Source organism: Anas acuta, chromosome 2, assembly GCF_963932015.1.
Source record: "Anas acuta chromosome 2, bAnaAcu1.1, whole genome shotgun sequence".
NCBI classification, from domain to species: Eukaryota; Metazoa; Chordata; class Aves; order Anseriformes; family Anatidae; genus Anas; species Anas acuta.
Genome location: NC_088980.1, coordinates 146,603,256 through 146,614,158, shown reverse-complemented (window position 1 = coordinate 146,614,158; position 10,903 = coordinate 146,603,256). Strand labels below are relative to the sequence as shown.

At 42.1% G+C, this 10,903-nt stretch overlaps 1 long non-coding RNA gene across 2 annotated transcripts; it reads left to right on the top strand.

Annotated features, from left to right (window-relative positions):
- LOC137851461 (uncharacterized) lies at positions 1-6,424 on the top strand. Of its 2 annotated transcripts, XR_011093203.1 has the most exons (5): positions 1-711; positions 2,182-2,432; positions 3,569-3,627; positions 4,516-4,571; positions 5,546-6,424. It is a non-coding gene; the product is annotated as an uncharacterized lncRNA (long non-coding RNA). The 2 variants fall into 2 exon arrangements; XR_011093204.1 differs by lacking the exon at positions 3,569-3,627 and having other exon boundaries at positions 3-711.
- The last annotated feature ends 4,479 nt before the right edge of the window (positions 6,425-10,903 follow it).

The following is a 10,903-nucleotide window of genomic DNA, read 5'->3' as shown; positions in this document are numbered from 1 at the left end:
GTGTTTTTAGTTTGCTTTTAGTTTCTCACTGTTCTAGTCCACTAATGATAGACAATAAATTACATTAATCTCCCAATGCTGAGCCGGTTCTGCCTGTGACTCAACAATTGTTGAGTGATCTCCCTGCGCTTATCTGAACCCTTGAGCACTTTCCATCATATTTTCTCCCCTTTTCGTTTTTGGAGGGGGAGTTAGAGAGTGGTTGTGGTAGAGTTCAGCTGCCCAGCAAGGTAAAACCACCATAGATGTGCCTTTCCAAGTCTTTATTGAGGTTACAGCTCTCATCCATCAGCAGACGTGGCTGGTCTTTTTAAAACTCTTCCACAGAACAAAGCCTTAGAGCTAAAAACACCCAAGGCCTTGCTGAGGGGCTGGTGAGTCCTAGTGGCAACAGGGAGAGCATAAAAAACTCAAAATCCTTGTAAGAAAGGATAAGAAAATCTGCAGCAAGGGGCAGGAGCAGCTAAGAATATACAAACACCACAAGTGTTGAAAGAGCCTCAGCATTTTAAGCAGCATCCTATTATAATGTGGGATTGCATTATATTAGCATAAAAATACCAGTTGTATTTATTTTGTTAAGGCTCTGCTGAGTAGACCCATAATCTAATGCAGTTTATCAAGTAGCTTTTCAGATCCTACGCAGAGGTGAACAGATGGCTCTTCTGTGTGCCTGCATAAGAAAATCCCTTTCTGCAAATGGGATGTCAGGTGAGTTACTCAGCACACCAATTAATGGAACAAATTCACACTTGTGTATTAAGTTGTCTGTGCAGCAAAACAGATCTGACTGTCAGGTTAGTTTCTTCTCAACTCTGGTAAATTAATTAGCTTTCCAAAGCTAATTACAAAGTAAATACAAAGTAGAACTGTAAATTATTCATTTACGAAGTGAAACTGGAATAAACATTTTCTAGATATGTAAGACATCAGAGCACACATTGCAAGCAGAACAGGAATCATCTCCTCCTTGCTGATATCAACAGGAGCTGATTTGATCCAGCCCAGGGTAATAAACACCGTGGTAGCTCCAAGTTTTTCTGGGATGGTGAAATGAATCAATGATAGATACATCAAAGAGAGAGCTGCAAAACCTCATTGAAGAGATTTTGAGACTGGGAAGAATCATTAATGACCACTCCAACCTCCTGCAGGGCAGGAGAAAAGATTTTCAAGTAGTTAATCCAAATGTATTGCATCGTATTTGATTGTATTAGTAATACAATTTGATTACTAATTGTATTGATTGATTACTAATACAATTAGTAATACAATCAAATACTATTGTGTTACTGATTGCTAATAAAATTAAGTATGAATAACTGCATTACATTTCAGAAATGCATTAAATCTCATGAACCATATTAGAAATATGTATTAGAATGTATCTATGTGTTTATAAAATGGATCTGGGCTGCTGAAATTGAGCAAAGATATTGTGATAACTCCCATTTGGATCTAATTATCTTTGATAAAGGCTCTCTGTAGGCTATAGGAAGAAATAGGAACCTGCGGGGCTCATCCGTCTCATTTTAGGCATTTGCATTATGATGAGGTGACCAGAACCCTGAAAGAACATATTGCTCTGCACTCACTGAAAGGAGGAGGTAATGGTTAGCACAGAGGTAAATGTCTGCATTGCAGGCATCCATAGTTCCTAGATAAATCTCACTTATTTAACTGGAAAGCTTTTAGGATTAAAAAATAACAATAAATTAGATGAACCAACTGAACGCAAAATGAAGAGCAACAACTAAGTTGTTCAAACCTATCCTGGAAGCATAAATTGGCCCTGTCTCATCTGTCGTCCTCAAAATTGGAATGGGAAAAAATGAACCTTGAAGCCAGTCTGTTCCTGGGATTTTCCTAAACAAGCATATGTGAGTGCCCAGTGAAAGCTGACAGGTGGGCTGCATTTAAAGCACATTTCCTAGGGATTAACTTTTTCTTAATCAAAATCAATAGCAGTTTAAATCACTTTCAGATGTGGGAGGGATGGAGAGCAGAGTGAAGGTAGTGGAGGCTGTGAATAATAAATGTGCATGACTTGTTTTTGTTGTTGTAAATAGAAATAATTCTGCCAAAAGCAGATTTAAATCAAATATTTGTTCTAGCCTATTATTGTATGGCACAAATTATATGGTTTTAAACTTGTCATGTGTTTGATGCCTCTCTTAACAGGCAGGAAATTTAAGTAAGAGGCATAAACCACAACTGTTTTCCATTTGACTCAAGATAGCCGTGTATCATCAGTGTTCCCAAATCAGCTTATTCATCTTCAGTGTTCTAAGATTTTTTAAAACAGAAGTTAAAATAACAACAGCAACAGAACAGACAAAACAAGCAAACAGAAACCAGAAAAATGAATTGTTGATGCTGAAATGCAACATTTGCAAGATGCTGCCCAGAAAATCTTCCAAGCAGAAGGAATGGTGAGTTGAGAGGTTTTTCCAGTCCTACAAACTCAGGCAAAGCAGAATTACTCCCTCACTTAGCAAAGGTTTCAGTCTCATCTGCAGTACTGCCGGTCCTGTGGCCAAAGCCTGGGCTGGGGGTGGTGTGTGGGCAACTTGTGCCACGCAGCCTCTCTGCAGGGACATCTAGCAGATATCCCCCAGCTGGAGTCAGGTCCTTGCTCTGCAGAGCAAGGACACCTCTCCTTGTCTGCTCCTGCTGTACGAGGAGGGTATCAATGCCAGGTAACTAACCAAATTTCACATCCAACATGTTTTGGCTTCTTTCTGTTTTCATAAAAAGCTGAGTGCCTCTCACCATTTTCTCTGTTTACAGAGCAGGGCATGGAAACAAAATCAGGGCCATGTGTTGTATTTGTTTCAGCAACTGTGTGGCTCCCATTGCAGAACACGGCAGTGGGCACTGCCACGCAGAGCTACATGTGACAAATGTATGCATCCCCACACAGACAGCATGACAGTGACAAAACCAAGACCCATGGCTCCCAGTGGAAGGTTTGGGTTAGCTTCTCTGGCCACCCATGAGTGGTTGACCTCGTGCACTTCTCTGTGCTGTTTTCTTATACTTACTGCTGGCAATAAATTCCGTCTGACGTAGGCCAGATGTACACTGGGCCAAAGTACACTTGGTCAGGAAGGAACAAGGGAAAATGTGTGTTATATTTATGTACATTTTGCAGCTGCAATAAAAGCACAGGCCTTGCTGTGCAGTATTTTCAAGAGTTGAAACCTCGGTAATAGTACTGGACTTGTATTTACAACGTGTATGGCTTCTTTAAGGGGGATGACGAGGTCACCACTGCCATCCAGATTGGCAGCTGTGGAAAAAAAACATCCTCTGTCATGCTAGATCCCTTGACCTGTACGTACCTCCTCCCTTCTGCTGATGGCAGCAGCTCAGCTGTGTACCAAAGCTTAGCTACTGAGTCACTGGAACCGAAGCATCCAAACAATGAGTTATTGGGAAGCTATTTGCCAGGAATAGTGATTCAGTGACCTAAATTTGATGTCTTTTTCATGTGAATTTGAGAAGAATCTGATTATTGTTCTGTTTTCCCAGAAAGATTTTCTCATTTCACATTCATGTTTTCCAGGAACAGGAGGCAGCAAAGCAGCCACACAGTGCAGGATGCACCTCTTGGCAATTTCCAAGGTGCTGTGAGTGGAATATGCCAAGGATCTTGTTTCTAAACATCCACTAAATGTCCTCTGCCTCTGTAAAAGTTTCTGAGGCTCCTTATCCTGCAAGCTAGAAAACTTTTTTGTACACATAAATATATAAAAAACTATCTGTGTGCAAACTTGGGCCTTTTGATTGATCCGAGGAAGCCATCCAGACAGCTCCTTAGACTGAAACTTATTTTCCCTTTCCTTTCCCCCCAGACCTTCAGTCACCAAGCCAGTCAGCCCATCTGCTGTCAGAGGTTGAAACTCCATCCCCTACTTGTCACTTTGGCAGCGGTCTCATTACTCTGAGCCCTCCATGGCATGGCTTTCTGTTAGGAGGGATTCAGTCTTATCTGAGCAAGCACTGCCGGAACGAATGCAAGATAGAAAGCAATGAGCAGAACCAGATTCTGCTCAAATACAGTGCTCTTTTCAGATTTTCTGGAGACTTGCACTGAATTAATAATGCCTAATTTCGTAATGGCTTTCAGGCTGAGATCTCAAAGAGTTCACGCATTGATGGGTGCTGGTAACTTGCAGATGACTTGGTCATTTAGTGGCACAAGCAGAACAGAACTGGGGCTTCCTAATTAACACCACCTGATATAATTTAACAGGAGAGCACATCCTGCCCTGTGGTTTGCCTAGCTCATATGTGCAACATGGTACAAGATAATTAATGAGGGGTGATAGTTTACATGATGTGACAGTTGTTGGGACAGGTCTTGGGCATCAGGGCTGTTTTTTCATTTCATATCTGCCTGGTACCCAGCACACTGTGTTGTTTTCTGTGACCAAATAGCAGTTAGTGATAACAATATCATCGTAATTCAGAACAGCCTCTGCATTTTCTGACCTATTATTTCTCCTGCAGAGTAAATATCTTATCATAATAAAAGTGAAGAAAGATGTAGTCTGCACTGAGCAAAGGTAAGGTCTGGACTATCAGTCTCGGATGGAAGACAAAAAATGCGATCTACTCTTTTGGTAGTCTGAATTATAATTCCACCGAGCACAGACAGGAACTGCAGTAAATTCAAGTGTCCAGAGTATAGCCATAGACTTGTGTGTGTGCATATTGTTAAACACTGTCTGACAGCAGAGAATGTTTTCCTTACTTGACTGGGAGAAATATTATCCTGACTGCCTCTTTTATTTATTTTTTAACTAGAATAGGGAAATGTAAACAGCACAGGCCATGAATACATGTGTCTGGGAGCTTTGGAGCAAATGAATGAGCTGTAACAAGGGGGTAGAAAGACGTGATTTCTTGTGGTAGCAGACTGCAAGATGTAGTCCGTAGATGTTGTGTCAACAGAGTTGGGGAGTGCTTGCAGACATCTTGAGCAGGATTCGTTTCCAGTATAGGACTAAGGAGCCAGCTACCTTCCCCTGCAGTCAGCTGAGAAAAACAGTGACTCCTACACAGGATCCTTAACGCAGACATCTGCATTGACTAGAAAGACAACTATGGACAGCCAGCACATCTCTAGTTAGATCATATATTTCATTTTGGGTTTATTGCTGCTCATACTCCAGTGGGGATACAGGCCACTGTGTCCAGAAAAAAAAATAAAAATAAATAAATAAATTGTTCTCAGGGTGGTCATTCAATGTTGATGTCTAATAGACTAGAAATTGAGAGGGGAGAAAAGCCGAACTGATCATCAAAGTGAATTTATTTAAAGTGAAGAGATGGAAGTGTGTAGAGGTTAAGTTTGAAAAGTGACAGAACAGCTTGAATGAAAATAGGAAGGCAGTTGTAGGAGCATAACACATAAAGTGACGTAGTCACTGGGGAAACAGGTATAAAGAGAAGCCTTGATGAAATATAAAGCTGAGTAGAGCTTGATGCAAATCAAAAGAATGAATGTAATGATTTCTTTCCTTTAAATCCCTTACAGAGTCTGCTGAAGAGCTTTTGTGGATAAAAGCCAATGGAGTCTGGTGGTACATGCTGGCTCCTGAAGGTCAGAGCAGGCAAGCTCAAGAGCTGAGACTGATGATGGGGAAAGCCCAGCCTTCTGTGCTTTATGAGAGGCTGCAGTGAGAGGTTGGGTGGGCAGAGCTCCCTCCTCTCTTAGACCATCACTTTCCAGGAGCAGGTAGTGCATAACCTGTCTCTTATTTCATGGTGGAGGAATATTTCAGAATGAGGAGGGTGGTGCTGACTTGCCTGACTTATGCTGGTTTTCTCAGCACTCCTGCAATGCTTAGGGAAGGGCTTCCTTGCTCCTGACCATGTCATTTCAGACAGTGTTTCAGAACTTTGCTGGCAGTCTGGGCAAAGCTGGGGGAAGGTGGTGATGGGGACTCTCTGGGAGAGGCTGCTTTGGGTGGCAGCCTGTTGTAGTGTCCCTGCAGGATGGGGTGAGCTGATTCCCTGTCTGTACTAAAAGATTGCCACAGTTTTCTGTGAGGAAGGAGAAGGATGTCTCTCACCAGAAATTTTTTCGAGCTGTGTGAGACAGAAGCAGCTGTGTGGGGGAAGGCATCAGACTTGAGGAAGTCCTCAAGTTGTTTCTGTCTTCTGAACATCTTGGTTCTTATGACCATGCAAGCTGCTGAAATGTGAGTTCCCTTCTGAGACTGAATTTGGAGAGAATTGACCAGATGACAGGGTGATAGGCTAAAAAATGGTGGTGGGAAGGGACCTCCAGAGGTCAGTGGTTGTCTCTGTCATGCCCTTCACATTTCCATGGACACGCTGAACTGATAGGTTGTAGAGCAGTATCTACAGTTGCAAATGAAGCCTAATAACGGCCCCAAATTATTTTGATGTTTCCCTATCATCTATATAAACACAATTATGGTACCTAGACATCTTTCAAAGCGGTTTATCAAGGATCAGGTGAGAAGTCTGTGGAAAAGCAGGGATTTGAACAAAGTATCCCAAGCTTCAGCCCGTGTGCAACCAAAGAGCCCTGCAATGTAGGAACACTACCAGTACCAGAGCATGGAAGAGCACGGAACGAGGGCTTTCTTTTTCTCCAGGGAGCTACGTGCCTGGCTTCGCTGCCTTCCTGGTTTGCCTGAGTGAGATCACCCCACAAGGAAGGCAGTGGGATCTGCCACGGTTGGGCATTAATTAGTTTGGCTTAAAGACCTGAGGCACGCAGCCTGGCTGCAGAGGAAATAAGCTCCCGGAGTGAAGTCAGGGTGGCTTTCCAAGGACAGGGCTGGCCAGCTGGTCTGTCGATATGGGACCTGCTTCACACTTGGCTGCACAAACTGCTTTGCAGCCCAGAAAACAATGTCCTGATGTGGAAAGGTTGTCTGTATGCCTGTGGTTGTTGTGGTTGCATTCCTTGAGTTGTCCCCGTGCATCAAATTACATGGAAGGTGTCAGTCGGGGCTAACATCAGAAATTAGTTGGACCACGTGAAGTCTGAGACACTGAGCAAAAGGGTGAATATATACTTCCTGTGTCATACACAAGCCTTTACGGCAAAAAAAAAATAAATAAACAATGGGTAAAGGGCAGCTTTGCCTCTGCCTTTCTCCCCCATCTTCATCAAAGCAGCTGGGAACGCTTAATTTAACCACTTATTTAAGAAATACACTTGTAAAAAGTGATTTAGCAACCAGCTAAATGGAAGGAACATGGTTAAAAATTAATCCAGGTGGTTTACGTATAGGAAACTGGCAATTCATCTCAAACAACCTTTAAAACACTGGCGTCCTCTAATGTTATTGGTCACTCAGAAACCACAGAATTATTCTGGAAATGATCACTTAAAACAGAATTGCTTGTTCTGCATGAACATTTGCTCAACTGTTGAGGTCCTTATCAGCCTGTGGCAGCTTGGATCAAATATAATCCACAGCAGATTGAAACTTCAGAGCATGCTACATTTATGTACCTGATGGGAGGGATTTTGGAGCTGTGAATCAATGAGAACTTGAACTCCTTGGGCTCAGTGAAATGGGTAAGAGAGAGCATGATGGTAACAGATGCTGTTTCCTAGCTGGAGCAACAACCAAGCACCACGAGGACATGGAGAAAGGGCCTTTCTGATGCTTCTAAGAGGAATTTTCTGAATAAGAAACTTATGCACGTGCAGTGATCAGTCAGATCTGTTAGTACTGTTTTACTTGCTTTGTCTGCAGCTGCTGCCAGGGTGGCACAACCCCCACTGCAGCACTGGAGCAATTCCTGCTTCAGTCTTACAGGAGGGAAGACCTGAACTCTCTTCTCTCCATTAGTCAAATAAACTTGCTATTTTTCTCATGAAGGAATGCATAAGTTTAAAGAACTGCAAACCATGGCAGTCCTTAGCACCTTCTCTTGATCTCACACCAGCTGCAGTATTTAACACTTTAAATACACAAGTACAACTCTCTGTGTTGTACAGTTTAGTAGTGAGAGAGGCCAGAACCCTCCAAAGACACTCCTTCTGCTATCCTGCCCTGGCTTTCCTCTTCTTCCTTTCTGACTGTCATGCTTAGAAGCTGGAAAAGCTGTTGGAGGGCAGGGAAAAAAGCAGTGTTTTTCAGGTCTTCACATTGCTATGGTGATTTATGCATAGGGTTATCTACGGGAGCTTCAGAGAGCAGCAATTACAGATCTGGGGTCATCAAGCTGGTTCTCCAGAGGACGAGAGCTCCCATTAGAAGTGGTGACAGCTGCCAAGCACTGTCTTTCATGGAGCATCTGCAGTTGCTACAGAAGTCCAAAGGTTTTACTGAAAATAGGCTATTTTTAAATTTTTATTTCTATTTCTTGATCTGTGGTAAAGTAACATCAGGGCTTGTCCCAGGGAGCTCCCTTTGCTGGGAGGGGAAGAAGGACCTGCACTGCCACAGAGCTGGTGGGGCTGGCACAAATGCCATCGTCTGCTGGTGGTGGAGGGACTGGCTAGCAGAAGGGGAATTTGTACAAGTGCAGCATGCTTCAGCTTCTCTCCTGCATGCTCTGTGCTGGGAGGCTTCCAAGCGGCAGGTCTTCAAGAAGCCCAAGGACTTGTGCTGCATCCCATGGGGTATGATGCAGGGTGTTATAACCGAGGGCACAGAGCCTGCAGGCTTCTGCAGCACTGCTGCAGTGAGGATCGATCCCACGTGCAGGGAAAATGGGAGCTGTCTGCTGTGCTTTTGCTATTTAGGAGGGAAAATAACTGACAGATGTGGCCATAAGAGTGCGGCCCTATGCACAGCTGATGTAAAGGGCAGCAGGAAGATAATAGAGGTTATTTGTTTTACCTGGGAAATGAGCTGAGTCAAACCAGAAAGAATGATGCCATGAGCAATCATGGGCAGCATTTTCCCTGAAATTACATTTAAGTTTTATAACAACTGCTGTTGAGTTTCATGCTGTTATGAGGCTGGTTCAAACAGTGGGCTGGCTGGTAATCAGGTGCTGCTATAGCCCAAAGCTGGTCCCATCATCAGTGCTGTGATGGTGCAGTCATCAGTGCAGGCAGCCGTGGTGCTTTGAGTAAGAACAGCTCCAGGATTTAGCCTGTGCAGATTCCCTGTAATCATGGTATAGATTAGCCCCAAACAGCATACAAAACCCCAAATCTCAGACTTGTGTTTTGCTTTGGCTCCTGCCATCCAAAGTATTCAACAACAGCCCTTTCCCCATATGGGGATAGGGGAAATAATGCAAAATGACACGATGTTTTTAAAGCAAGGAAATGAAGTATTTCATTTAAAACAACCAACTCAAGTTACAAAAATAATTGCAAAACAAAACACAATTCAAAATTATTGGCTCTTTAGCAGGCAATTTAAGAAAAAAAAAAAGTTTATTAGATAACCTCATAAAAAAAAAAAAAAAAAAAGGAAATCAAGCAATTTACTGAGACCAATATAGGCAATCTGTTTGCTCATTTCCACTGATTTGTCTTGTCTTAAATATCTGGAATGATGCTTACCATCCCTTTGCATGAAGTCTGTAAAATACCTTATGTATGGTTCAAGCTTTAGCACAGAGGCTCTAACACGAAAATAATCTCTGATGACTAGTTCCTGAATTCAGAAACATCCGGAATCCAGCCTTGAACTTGGGTCTGTTGTTGGACCATGGCTGAGGAGAGACTTAGAAGAGATTTACGGCTTGATGGTGCTGTGAGAATAGGCATTAACACCACTTATGGCCTCTTAGGACTAAAAATAAAATAAAATAAAATAAAAATCTTGAGTAATTGATCTTCACAGCACATCTGAAAAGGTGAGTGACTATTTGCCAGTCTGAGAGAAGGGGAAAACTGAGCTGTGCTCATTTACCTCATATCATACAGACATTTCAGAGCCCAATACAACCTTAATTTCCCGTGCCTTACCCTCGAGACCACTATTCAGTTAACAAAGGTTACTATTCAGTTACATTCATTTTGCTGGCCTTCTGTACAATTTTCTTCTTATTATTATTTTATTTATTTATTTTTTTTTTGGCAAATATCTGGCCAGAAACATTTTCCTGGAAGAAATGTAAAACTCCATGGCACCTGGAGACAGAATCTCTGAACTCCATTTCCAGAACTGGCTGCAGGAGTCTGGCAGAGAGTTCAGCAGGAACACAACAGTGCTGATATTTCAGTTACCATAGGTTTGCAATAAATAACCAAAGCATAAAAAAGTGGTTTAAATGTAAATGAAGCTCTGTCTTAATACAATTACGCAACTGAAGATGCCAAACAACTTTGCTGCTATAGCCCTGAAATAACAATATATCATCTGCAGTGTTATGTACTTGCCTTGCAGTCCCAGAATATATTTAGAGGTCAGCCAAGAGCTGGAAAGAAACATATATTCCTTCAGAATACCTCCTGAGCCAGAATGAAGCTTAGCACCCCTGACTACAAAAGTAGCAGTTGTCTTATTCTTAAAAACAAACAAACAAACAAAAAGTAAAAATAGAAATAATAATTTAAAAAATCAGATTGGCAATGATTTTGCTTAAAGCTCCTGACCAAACCCAGAAATCAGCATGCTGGTGATGGTACATATACATGTACGTATCAGTGTGTATACATCATGCAAACTAACCAGCTCAGTTCCCCAAAATCCTTTAGTAGAGACCAATTAGTCAATGTAATATGAACGTGAGTTGGATAGGAATATGAATAGTGGCTGCTGGGTTTTTCAGGAGGTGCATGTAATTCATTTTTGATAAGCTTTGAACAAACTGTGACCGATCAAAACATTCAATTACATTATAGAGAAAAATGTCTGCGTTGTTTGTGTATGTTAAATATCTCTAAGCTTATATTGCAAATAGGGGAAAACAGATTTTATTCTGAAATGCCCCCTGAATA